The sequence below is a fragment of the Xiphophorus maculatus genome, chromosome 9 (genome assembly GCF_002775205.1).
Source record: "Xiphophorus maculatus strain JP 163 A chromosome 9, X_maculatus-5.0-male, whole genome shotgun sequence".
In the NCBI taxonomy this organism is placed as follows: Eukaryota; Metazoa; Chordata; class Actinopteri; order Cyprinodontiformes; family Poeciliidae; genus Xiphophorus; species Xiphophorus maculatus.
Window position 1 is genome coordinate 19,847,094 of NC_036451.1, and position 14,088 is coordinate 19,861,181.

Here is a 14,088-nt window from a genome sequence, read left to right on the forward strand (position 1 = left end):
TTTTTGGGTAAACCTCATAGTTTTTGTTTGTTTTTGTTTTATTTTTATTTTTTTAAGTGGCCTTACCTTTCACTAAAAAAAAAAGAAGAAAAAAAAAGACATTTGGGGACAATGGGAATGGGAATGTTTTTTCTTTTCTTGTTGTTTGTTTTTTTTTTTTTTTTTTTAAACTTTCTGTGCATATCGTCGTTGGACTTTTCATCAAGGCACCATTTTGTTGTCACTGAGGACACTGGGCATTTGTTGTTTAGTGCTTTTAGCTGGTGGAGTCTCTATTATGTCAAGGCTTCTGTGCCTTAAAAATTGCCCTTGCAGTGTCAGTGTCGATTGAAGCTCGTTTTCATTGGTTAATATGTGACTGTAGTATTCGCAGCCATGACGGTCATAGATTTTAGGGGTGAATCCTGTTTGAGCGAAGCCAGTACTATTCAGTGGTGGGTGTTATTCCTCAAACAAGGTCTTTGTCCCGTTTCTTTATTGTGTTGCCATGTTTGTTGCTCTGTTATTTGAACCTCATGTCCCTCCGAGCAGTACTTAGACGGAAAGAAGCAGTCCTGACTCAGAATGAGAAAGGTCCTGTAAGGACTCCAGACTACATGCACTTCCTGTTTCCGTGGATATGACAATTATTAAAGGACAAATGAACCCCGAGCCCCTCCCAAATTTTATTTATTCTGATTTTTTTTTTCTTTCTTTTTTACGTATATGTATGAAATATACTCTGTGTGTGCCTCACTTCTGTGTGAAACTCAAAAAGAAGAAACAAAACAAACAAAAAAAAGATGACAAAAAGCATTACAGAGAGGATAAATAAGAGACAGTACGTTGGTGGAAATCCTGATCATTTAAGTTGCCTGTTCTTTCTTGTAGCCAACTATTGAAAATAACAGGTTTCAAGAATACAATTTACAATGTTCTAGCTCTAGACCGGTGTAGCACATGTGTGACTGTATTAATTTATGAAACCAAAATGGTAACTGTGAATTATGTATTTCTTTGTGCATTTTTAAGAAAAACAAACAAAACAAAAAATCGGTGGGGGAGAAGGTTGTCGGGGCACGGGCCGCAGCTCACGCTCGTGTCGGAAAACAAGCTTTTCTTTTTGTTTCTTTTGGTGGATTATGATGGAAACCGAGACTTGTTTCCGAAAAGTAAAAAAAACCAACAAAAAAAACGCAAAAAAAGGGTTTAAAAACAAAAAAGACATGAATATATTTTTTTTTTCTTAAGCAATACATTTCAGTGTGACTTGTGATAGAACATTTTCTTTTTTTAGGTAATAAATAAATAAAAAGCAAAATGAGAACATTGGCTGGTCTTCATGTGTGTTCATTCAATAACGTTGAATCAAACAAGCTCCTCTGCCTTTTATTTCACAAAGTAACTCAATATAAGAGTCATTTCGAAACGCAAAGAAGCCTCGAGTTGCATCAATAAAATATGGCCCTTCCATGTATAAAAAGCTGATGCAACTGATGATCGATCTGAGCTGTTTTTGCTGATCTTTGAAGCCAATTGATAGAAATGATGTTGGCTCATACATATGTACAGAACGATACTGTTTGCATGCGTTCTCTTCTCCATTTGAGAATTAATTAATAAAATTCCTCACATGCTCAAAGCATGCCATCGCTCACGATGTAGGCAGAAGACAGCAGGCCTGGGAAGCAGGAAGACCTGCCTCCTTAAATATGCAAACCAACAGCATCACATGTTTGGAAGCACTCCATCAGATTTTATGCATTTTGATCCACTGACACTGGAACTTTCTTAGAGGAAGAAAAGGAACATGAGAGAATAGAAGACATGTCAGAATAGAGCTCTAATGGCGACGATGTGGCAGTGAGAAACTGCAGCAAGTTTTGGGTCGATAGGCTTGCCATTTAAGTGAAAACACAGATGAACTCATATTGAAACTAGCTCTCCTGTAATAAGACAAAATCGTCTTTGCCCTCACACTAATTTCTTGCGCCTCAACATGAAGAAATTCTTGTCAGACCAGCCAGAACTCTTTTGTTCTTCCTGATAACAGCTGAGGACTTGCTATATCCTTTGGCTTTTTCTTCCACCTGGCTCTTGTCCCTTTTTCTATTCCTTATCTGCACTGGCTCATGGCCTGTGGCAAGGTGTGGCTCCCAAGCAGAGATGAGTATCTGTGATGGTTCATTAAAGAACTATGCTTTGGAAACTCCAAAGTACAGTGCCTGTCAGACATTTTGGCACCCATTTGAAAAGATGTTTCTTTAAAAAAAAAAAAAACCCAAAAAACATTAAATTGCGACAGCACAGTTCCACGTTACAAAATTGGGAAAAATCCATCAATGAAATTTTGTACATTTATTCAATCAGGAAACACCCATGCTAAGAAATACTAGTCTTTTCTTTCTTTTGTGTTTTTATTTTAGTTTATTTCATGGTGGCGTAATTACTGAGACCCCTACAATGAATACTTTGTCCAATCCCTTTCTGCAAACTGGTCAACACTTGGTCTTGGCTTATTGCAGTTCAACTTTGTGTCTTATCAACCTTTTCCACGTTAATTTGGCTGTATGTTTGAATCACTATCCAATCCTTTTGAATAACCAAATAATAAATTAAATGTAAGTTGTATTGTGGAATTCACAAGACCATCCTGGTGTAAAGAGTTCACACTAAAAATGTTTCCAGCAACTTTGGATGGGAATCACATCATCACATATCTGCCACACTGGGAAGACCTGCTTTTTTGCACAGTCATCCTTTGTTTCATGCTAATGCTAAATGGAGGACGATGTTTTGGCGTGAGATTATGCTGCTGCAAATAAAGGTGAATTTATTTTACAAACGCTTACTTGGTACCAGTCAGTCTTCCAGCAGTTTACGAACATTACCACGCATTAATCATGTCAGCTGAAGATATGACAGCGATATATCACACAAAGTACCAACACAGATTTTCTGCTTCAGTAAACGTCTGTAATGACCTTCTCTTGACCAGACAAGAAGACAGTTGGTAATGCAATGTTGTGATTTCAATGGGTCCCAGTGCAGGTTTTGATATGGAAATGTATCTTTCTCAACAGTACCATGTTAATTATGGAGTTCCATAAGGATGCATGTTGGGGGCAGTTTTATTAACATTGTGCATGTTTTCTTTGGGTCATAACTTCTGTAAAAACAACATTTATTCCCACTGATACAGATTTATTCATAATGGATAAGTCACCACCTGCTGTACCGTTGCTAAGTTGTATTGCAGCTTAAAAAGTGAGTTTCCTGGGGACTGTTGTAGCATGTGGTGCTGCCACAGCTGTTGGTTGATGGAGCCAATTCTGTTTTTCGTTCTCCTCTTCTTCTTACTGGGATCAACTGAGTTTTGGTTGTGGACTACTCCAAGAAAAGTGTCGAGTCTAAAACGAGACAAGGCTGAAAATAGACAGAACCAAATTTATCACGGCAGTGTGTTGCTCCGAGGAGCGGTTTACCCTTCTTTCTGTCAGTTAGGTGAGACACAAACACAACAAAACCACAAGTGTGAATGTTGACACACATTTACAGTTAGCATTACAGGTGCAGCCAACAGACTCCCTAATGCCGAGCCTCTGCCTTCTGTCTCATAAGTGCTCGCTGTTTCTGCGTTTTACTGGATACAACACGAGCACAATTGCGCAGCAGTGCACCGACAACTTCTTCTCATGACTTCCAGTCATACTGCAACTACCGAAAGCCTTTTTCTGAGAAGTCGCTGCCTATTTCTGACTGCGTCTCAACTCTCAGCCTCCGCAGCGTTTTTGCAGCGAGCTCTTGCCGCCGGTGGATTTAACTGCCTCCTTCAGAGAACACAGAAGAAGTCAGCTGCCACCGCAAACTGAAACCCTGTGGCTTCGGGATTGAGAGGAGTTCCACAGCAGTGGTGTTTCACACGTCGTCGTGTGATCGGAGATAAGGTTGCTTCAGCTGTATCCTGCCTTAAACTTAAGACCGACGCACGTAAACACGAGCACAACGGAAAATATCCCAGAATGTCTTGACGCAAGAAAGCAGATGTAGTACACCCTGAAAGTTCAAAGTTGATATATAAATACTTTCATCTGCTTTTCCATGTGTCTGCATGCATGATGTGTGAGTTTAGGAGCTAAGAATGTCAAAGAAGCCCCCTTTGTGCTTTCTGAGCTTGCCAGTGAATGTGTTTCATGCATTCACTGCATGAAACACTGCATAGGCTGCAAATATACTTTGCACTAAAGAGGAAGTGAAAAGGAAGTAATTATCCCCACACAGGAAACACTGCTCCCAGTCTATCTCAAATGCAATGTTTTTAGTCCTGTAATTTCGTTAACGAGCTAAAAAGCACAAGCAGCTTTAAGCAGATGCACTAACTTTTTTATTTGTCTCCTTACCAAATCAAACTAACAGACTGCTGGTAAAGCTGCATCTCTCAGACTTAAAGGCCCGATGTCACTGGCATGCACGCCGCAGCGTCGTGCACGGAAAGCGTGCATGAACAGATTTAACTTTTTTGAGAACTTTGAACTGAACAATGTTGTTTTTTTACATGATGAACTTTAAGTGAGCCAAGCTTATCCTGATGTCGTCTTAACGATAATGTATTTGATGTGATCAAAAGATTTAAGCTTGATTTCGCTGGCTTTGCCTTCACTTTATATTCAAAAATATTTACTGAAGGCTCAAACACCAAACCTAAATATTAAGAGTAACCATGGGCCAACAAATATGTAGCTATATTCTGTTACATTTTTTAAAATCTTTTTTAGACCATCTTACAGGTAAGAAACTGAAGTAACTGCACAAATATCTTTAACTTACATGGCAGGAGATTTTTGCCTGCTAAAGTCTGTAATGAAGCCAAACGTTCATTGTAGAGGAGCATTGTGGTCTCGTAACTCCCTTATGATCAAAATTATACTCAAGTCAGATAGAGATTTCTTTTTCTACTTTTGACTCTGGAATTACAAAAGAAAAGTTCAATGAGCGATCACATGATAGTTTTTACTATCTTGTCGTTATTGTGCACTGCTGTTGATTTTTGACGGTGCGTTGTCAAGTGCCAGTAGTCAGAGGGTTAAAATATGACCCCATGTACAAATGTAGTTGAAATGGAGCACGTTTTTTTTTTTTTTTTTTGTCAAAAGGTATGTTTTCTGTTCAGTAAAGCACCAGGATTAGTGAACAGAAACAGCTGTCTTTGAAATTTGTCCATTATGATATACTGTACATTTTATGTAATCAAAAATGTGAGGCATAATATATATTTTAATTTGTGAATGAGATCATCAACTAAATTGGAGCTGTGAACTTGGTTGAGAACGGTCAGCTGGAGCTGTGACCATGAATCAGCTCACTCACACTGGCTGAGCTGAATATAGAACCAGGTCTTGTTAAGGATGCACTGACACGACTCTTACAACAATGATTTTTTTTGTGTATTTCTGACCATAAAATACATCTCAGAACCTCGCTGAACAGCAACTGCACTGTAAAAGTAGAAAAATGTGAAATAGAAATAAATATCCACCCAAATGTCGCCAAGGATAGACAGCATGGTGAGGTGAGCACAGACCCAGAGGTGCATACAGCAGTACAATGGCTTCCTGTGATCAAGACGGCGCAGAGCAGTATTTTATAAAATATCATACATTTTGCAGATAGCAAAGTGGAGAACAGTAATATCGTAAATGCATGCCCTCTGCAAGTTAGGGGGTGAAAAAAAGCGAGTCTTGCGGAGCCATTTTCAGGTGTTTGGAACTGAAGCATGTGTTGATAGGAAGTGCAATGTGTTCAAATCTGATACAAACTTCCCAAAATAACCACTTGCTGCACTGGATGTGATTAAACCAGGGCTGCTGTCAGATAACTACCTCTCCCCCCTCCTTCTTCCTACATTCTGTCAGGCATTTTGCTCCCTGTTTAAGGGCACGCTTTCATCATTTTACATAAGAAAAACAAACATCCTCTTTGCTCTGATGAAAGCCCCATCTGCACTCGAGAGTAATGGAGCGAACCCCAACGCGCACGCTGAAGATGCATTTTCTTGCTGGTCAGGGCATAGACATCGGCTCTCGTCCTCGCATCTCCTCCTCTCTAAGACCCCCGGGGGGCCGTTCGCTCGGTCAGCGGGGACCTTGTTGTCTTTTGTCTATTTGTGTTTGTTCCCTGCGTAGTTGAAAGAGGAGAATGGTTTCTGTTCGGGACGTTACCTGATGGATATTTGTGCAGCTGTGAGGCAGTGGAGGGAACCTTTGATATCTTTTTGAGGCTCACAGAAACACAAGCCTGAGCAGAGTCTCTCGGCGGAGCCGCGCTGAGACGACACACACGAGCATAAGTTGCACTCGACGTTGTACAGCTGTCTATCCCCCATCAGCAAGGAGTTGACCTCAGAGTCCGACTTTGCGACCCGGGGGTGGTATTGGTGCAGAGGTCGCGGTTAAATTAAATCCTGGAGACTGGGTAAACAGGATGCGCGCACCCACCCAGGAACAGGACACTCAGCAATCACATGAAACACTGCTCTCAGAGAAAATAAAAACAAACCCAGCAATCTCTAAATAATATTTCTGCAGAGTATTAGTACAAATGTTCTGTTCTGCTATATAATAGTCCGAGCTGCTAAGCAACAAAACCGGTTCCCGACGTTCACTGAGGACTCGCTCCCCGTCGAATGTACTGCGATTTATTTTAAGACTATGGGTGTACTTGTGAGAATGAACAGAAATGTCAAAGTATTACTTAGTGAAGTAGGGTTTCGTGCAGCCAATCACAGAGAACCATGGTGCACCGATAATGAAGGTGCAAACAACTCTGTCATTTGCCCATTAGTCATATGCCTCCTAATACCTCCTCCACTCCAGTTGGAGGGACTAGCACGTCAGTTGTTTTTTTTCCCCCATATTGCTTTTGCGAACGTGCAGCTGATCCAGCTGTGATCGCTACAGACAGGACCGCTCTCTCCATCCCATTCGATCCTTCGTGAAACGAATGGTCACTCAAGCTGCTAACCGCCAGGAGACAGCATCAGTTTGAGACAAATCAAATGAAAATGAATCACTGGATGAATCAGAAACATGTGGGCAACAATTTAGCAACTGGAGAAAACCAGACCTCGCTAAAAGAAATATGTATTTTGTGCGTGTGTGTCTGTGTGTGTGGGGGGGGAGGGTGTGTGTGTGTGTGTGTGTGTCAAAGAGCTAAATTGGATTTCTTTATAAATGTTCCAAGCAAAAATAAGACTCAGGGACAAAATCTTGTCTTGTGGTGTCACGTAAGAGTATTTATATCTCTTAGATGTTGTTTTACAGCTACAAACTTTGATGCATTTTCATTGGGATTTTATTTGAAATACAAACACAAAGACGCACAATTATTAGATGGAAGGACAATGTTACAAAGTTATAACTTTTTTTTTTTGCTAATAAAATTCAATCCCCTTTACTAACAGCCTTAAATAAAATCCAGCAGAACCAACTTCGTTCAAAAGTCACCCCATTAAGTACGTCCACTGGTATGAAATTTAACTTTAGCACAAATCTAAGTGTGAAGGCCAGATGACACTGGTGAACAAACACACGGAAAAAAATAAAATCTCAGACTTTACAACTCTTACAGGGCACTGAGAGTGGCACAATTGCAAACCTACCAATGTAAGATCATCCACATAATCTAAACGGCCGGGAGATTTTTAAGCAGCAAGAAGGTCTATCTATGAAGGAGATGGCGGCAGTAGATACATAAACAGGAACTCCTCTTTGGAGCTTCCCACAAGCCATGTTGGCAACACAGCAGACAAGTGGAAGGTGCAAAATGGTAAATAGACTGAATTTCCATTCTAATGCAAGTTCATAGTGATACCGACTAGTAGGAGTATCATACTAGAGCCACATATACGCAATTACTATCACAGATTCACACACATTCATGGACTGATACACTTATGTAGGCAACTTGGGGTTAAATTTCTTGTCCAGAGCTGCTCACAGCTTATATATTGCGAGAAATCTACTCCACCCACAGAGCCACAGTCATCCCAGTCAGTTAAGAGAACATTTGAACTTTTTGCCCATGCTTGTTGCTCTAACATGGCCAAACGTGGACAAAATGAAACTTTTGAAAGACATCTGTTCATGCTGTGTGATCTTCCGTCGTTAAAGTAACAGGCTACTGCAGTTTATTGTGTGTTTGTTGTAGAAATAGGAACAAAAAAAGTGTCAGTGTAAGTGTGCGTGCACTTTCAGTGCTGCAGGTACATATTTAGCTCTTGGGAGGCTTCTCACAGCTGCTGTATGTCAAATGCTCTTGTTGCTGGTGTCCTCCATCTCTCTTTCCCCTGACAAGATCAGGCACATTTCAGAAGTTGCTCTGGTGACCTTTAGCAGCTGTAGGGGTGAAATTGCCTAGGAAGGTCGTTTTTGTCGCGACGCTTTTGTGCGTCTGTAGCATTATGTATTGCAGAAGCACACTATTCTGAGTTACAGGGCCACCACCTAACCAATTTGCATAGTAGGAACTGACCTAGATCCTGTAAGGTAGTAGCACAGTTTCTTACCTTTACACCTTCTTCTCAGTACATGACAGGAGTTAATTGCACAGTTTTTCCACATGCAGTAAAACCCCTGACAATGTGGTATTAACCCCTCCTCTATGATTACACGCTGCTGAATAGCATAGCAGGAAAGCTTAAGTCAGGGCTGAGGATGTGTAATATGTCAGTTCAGTGCCGTACTTCTAACTGGGTCTCCTCTGTAACCTGACACACTTTGAGGTCTCCTGAGCCTCACATTCTGGGGATTATCAGTCTTGTTGCCTCATTAGGCCTGTGTTAGAGTTGCCGTATTCTCCAGACTACAAGTTGCTCCAGGACATATGTTGCGTCAGTCAAAAAAAATGCATTGTGAACTATGGATTTGTTCCTTCCAGCTTTCGGTCATGTTGCTTTTAGTGGCTGCAGACGGTAATGTCTAATCCTTGGTTCATGTCAGTAAATATACATTAACATTTAACGCATCAGTCAAAAAAAAAAAAAAAAGCGCCATGAGGAGTAAAATCTGCAAGTTGTAGAACCAGCCAAACACTTAAAGTCTGGAAAATACGGTAATTGTGGAACGCGAACTCCTTACTCATCATCCACAAACAATATGACTTCTCACACTAAGCACATAATCTAAAAGGGGCAGGCCAGCAATTTGGATGCCCTCCAACAGGTATTCATTGCCGCTGGAACAGTCAGGGCATATTTGCTGCCCTGTCTCTGCCAGCACCCATCATCGGCCTCACCTTTGTGATCCACCTTGCCCTGTCTCGACTCGGCCGCCCTTCCATCTAACCCCCACATTAGCGAGCATGGCCCTGCGAGTTATGGAACGGCGTGGCGGTGTGTCGAAACAGCGGAGGTCACAGATACAGGCAGAGGGCGTGAAGACTTGTGTGCTGAATGTCAATGAGACGGTCCCTCCTCCAGCCGGGAGCGAAGCAGAGATAAGCATGCCCCCCTTCCCTCGGAGACACCAGGAAGGGCAAAGATCCTGGTAATCAACCAAGAGTACAGCTGTGTGTGAGAGATGTCAGCATTAAACACTGAGTAAAAGGGCAGAAATCCCTCTTAGGGAGTGAGAGTCTCAGCTCTTCTCCAACACAAACTGTTTCTGACAACTGCACCCCCCCGCTTCTTGTGTTTTTGTTCCTTTTCTGCCTCTTTTTATTTTTTTCCTTGCCTTGCAGAGCACTTAGCGAGGAAATACCAGTTGTATGCGTGGGTTTGACAAAGTTTCCACTGAGAAAAAGGTGTATTTAAGACCTCCCCAAGTAAGAGATGTGCAACCATAACAAAACAACAACAACAACAAAAAACATTTGGAGTGCATGTGTGATGATTTGATAAAAGCTACCACATTAACTGTCAGGATCTAAGTAACTGTACATTACAAAAACTTTAAAATCAAATAAACTCAAACCTCACCCCAAGTGCTTGAAATATTTGCTCCCATCCCTAGAAACCTCACACTGAGCCCGACACATATTTTCATACCATTTAACTATAAATGGAGATAATTGTGTGCAAACGGGTGCAGTTTTGTAGGATAAGAACCAGCGCTCATGGCTTTCTGTGTGTGTTGGTGTGTAATCGCCTGGGCCCAAACATGCACGTGTGCGGTTACCATTAATGGTGTTTATTTAGCTTTTTGGGGGAAGCCCTTTGCCCATTGTTCGTTAAAGCCCATATATGGTAATGTAAACAGTGCGCTTCGTAACTCCTCCTGAGCGTACACACAAAGCTGAATGAACACAGGAAGGCTCACTCTGGCAGGAAGTGGCTGCCGCTGCCATGGCAACAAACTGAAACCTGAAGCGGTGAGGGAGACTCGCCTTTCTCACCGTCTTGACGTCATTTCTAGTACACACTACGACCGAGAGGCAAACAGCCACAGGGCGCACACAGAGCAAACAAAGGCGCAGGGAACTTTTTTTTTTTTTTTTTTTTTTTCTGAAAGCTTGCAGTGAAACACAGAAAAGGGCAGTTCTCTTGAAAATCGTGATTCTGTGCTGAGCTGTGCAAATAGATAAAGTTGTTGTTTTTTTAAGAGCACTGTGTTGGAAAATCCCCCATATGTTCAACACTCTCACCGACAACAATGCAAAAGCGGCATGAGAACTACGAGAAAAGTGCGACTGATGAATATTAAAGCGCCAAGTTAACAGTACGGTTACAGGCACATATTTAAACTATAATAGTGCTTTTACAGATTTGTGGTGTGTGAACCAAGTGTAGATCCTTTGTTCACACAACCAGACACAACTAGACTCCCGTGTTCAGTCATCACCAAATAAAATGCCAGCAGGATTTTATGTTGAGTCTGCATTCCTATTGTTTAAAACATGGCAATGTTTGTGCATAATCTATTCATAGATTCTTTCCCACTATTTTGGTTTCCTGGACACAACCATTACATCATTATGCAATCAGACTTCACACAGCATGTTACAAAACTATTCACGGCCCTTGAGCTTAAGTTTTTTTTTTTTTTTTAAATGTTTGCATATTATTTATGTATACAGCTCCTTAAAAAAGAAAAGCTACAGCTACAAAGGGTGAATTGAGGAGTTGTGCGGAGGCACAGTGCTTAGCGGTTCCTTTGCAGCATGTCCTTTCCCGCTCTCTCTACTCCATCTTATTTTCAAATGAAGAACCCTAAAGCTGAACATTTCTGAAAAAAATAAGCTTTCAATTTGTATTGAAATGTCGAAATGTCTCTGACACCCTTCAGTCAAACTCCAGGGCAAAAAATGGAAGTATTGACTTTGTGGGGAAAAAAATCCTGCCACACTTTTAAGGCTGGTATTTATTTATTCAAATAAATAAATAAAATTAACTATGTATCATTTAGTTTCTTTCACTTGCTTCATGTGCGTGACACATAAAACAAGTAAAAGCCGTTTTAGAAGAAAGCATTCATCATGTGCAACATGCTAATGAGACATAAGTGAACTGGTGACGCTGCAGAGATGCTGTGTCTCTGTTGCTCAGAAACTTTCCCGCAAATTATAATAACAGGTTTTTTTTTGTGCATGTCAGTAAGAATTGCTTATGTAAAATCATAACTGTAAGTGTACCACAATATGGAATTGAGTATCAAAACAAATGTGCATATTTTCAAAACATTGACTTTGACTTTCTCAAATCTGCCAAACCCACATATTACTAAACTTGCACAGAGATCTTTGATAAAACAATATGCGATAGTAATACTGCTGTTATGTTGGTTAATCGGTTAATTGGTTAACCATGCACTTAAGGCCCTTTAATATTTACAAAGTATTTACGAGGTTGGTCTTATGTAAAAAAAAAAAAAAGAAAAAAAGGGATAAGTGAGAAATGTGTATTATTGTTTTCGTACATTTTGAATCCGAGTGATTATATAAATGATGGGGAAAAACAGAAATCCAAAACTTTTCTGGAGGTGACTTGTATACTTAAATAAGTGTATTCTCGTGTGATCAATGATCTCATTTGTTTAAAGACTGTATTGAATTTCCTATCTATGAAAGTAGTTTAGGTTAACGAGGGACAAGTGAACTCAACAGAGAGAAAAAAACGGGACAAGGGAATTATGGGAAGAAGAAGAGAGAAGAAGAACGCGGGAGAGAGGACAAGGAGGAAGCTAATGGAGACCGCTGCTAATGTTCGTAGAGATTGAGGTGCGAGAAGAAACTGGGTTTTTCGGGCGTGTTCTGCACACGGTGTGTGGGATACCTGCGCAAGTAAAAAGCACGGAGGAAAAACTGCGGCTGATCCAAGAAGAACGCGGGCGAGAGGAACGTGTCAACATGGCGACACTGAGTCCTGCAACTCGCGTGGTGGAGTTTTAAAAGAGATTGGACTCGCGAAGCGTCCTTGACGGAGGGGACGTCGGCTGAGCGAACAGGTTTGAATTGGTTCGTTGTTTAAACGGGGAGAAGAGGATTGTCGTAGCGACATCTTACCCTAGCTTCATCTGGCCTGCAACGAAAACTTGAACCGGTACCGGACAGTATGTGGGTGTGAGAGTATGGGCCCATGTGTGATATTGTGTTTTTGAACTGTAAATTTTCGGGAAACGTATGGAGTTCTGTTAGTGACAAAATTGGAATTCTGGTTATAGTAAAACAACACTTAAAAGTAAGTTTAAAAAAAAAATAACACAAAAGTCAAGTGAGTAAAATATAAGGGGCGGAAAAGAAAAGGTGCCTTATCAGGTTTATTTTATTTTGGGAAACATTTAGTGTGAAGAATTGATGACCTTCTATGTTTAAGTTTTTTTGATTATTTTGAGGTATTGGGGAGCTAAGGTTTTATTTTTCCAAGTTCTTATTAAAAGAAACTGTTCAGGTAGCTGGTTGTCTGGAGTTATTTATGTTACCACAAAGGAGTATATGGTAATTTGATGAGTAAGGAATTACTCAAAATAGGTAAACCTGCGTGGTATCTACCAGAATTTAACGAACCCAAATAGCCACCCCACCAGTGAGTTTTAAGTTCTTGTCCCAGTTACTAGCGGACAGAGCAGTGGGGTGCTACAATCGTAAGAATAATCAATAGATTACTACTTGGCAATAACATCTATTTTGAAATAGATGTCAGTACAAAAACATGTCATTCTTTGTAACAAAGCTGGACTCTGTGGGCGCCATTGTGGCTCATGGGTTAGCAACGCCTTCCTGCCTTGTAGCAGGAAGGCGTTGGACTCCAAACCCTGTTCAGGCCTTACTTGAGGGGTTTGCCTGGTCCTAAATCTGCCTTGGGTCTGTGTGTGGTTATGTTACAGTGCCTCTGTGTTGGACATACAATGGACTGGGGCCAAGGTGTGTTTTCCCTTTGCCTCATAAGTGATGAAGATCCTGAACAGCATCAAGAGTATTGAACAGGTACTGCATGGACTCTAATCGTACCAATCTGAGGTAATGCACTGTATTTTTTTTTTTTTTTTAGATTAGCGATCAGGTGGTATAAAAATGAAGTTGTTTTTCTTGCAAGCCATCCACCACAGTAGTTGCTCTTCGGAGTTTAAAAAATAACCTAGTGCCTATGAGATGTTACCAACCTGAATGAGCATATACAGATTCTCTGTTAACTTAAAATGAACTATATTTTAAACTTCAAAAAAGATCAAAGGAGACTTCAAATGGAAAGAAGCTAATTTAAGGGAAAGTGTATTTCAGAGCACGTTCAGACATTTCTGCAGGTCATTCAGGGTAAAAGACCTTTTAACAGATAGATTTTTACATTTAAGAGCATTTTTGAAATCTCTGAATTAGGGAATCTACATTCTCCACAGAGAGTTGTTTTGCCATGATAGCTGTGCTAACTGGACAAACTGCTACCGTAAGATGTTAAAACTGATCTGTCTATTGCACATTGACTTTGTCCTTGAGCTTGTTTGACAGTAAGTGCTCTGTTACTCAGCGGCAAGGAGTTGCATCTGCTGTTAATATAGACAGATAACAACCAGTCTCCGCTGAAAGACTTGGAAACATTATGTCCAATTACGCATAATCTTCTTAAAAAAAATCAGCCTAAATCTGTGTCAGCAGGTCAAAGACCATAGATCAAACATCACC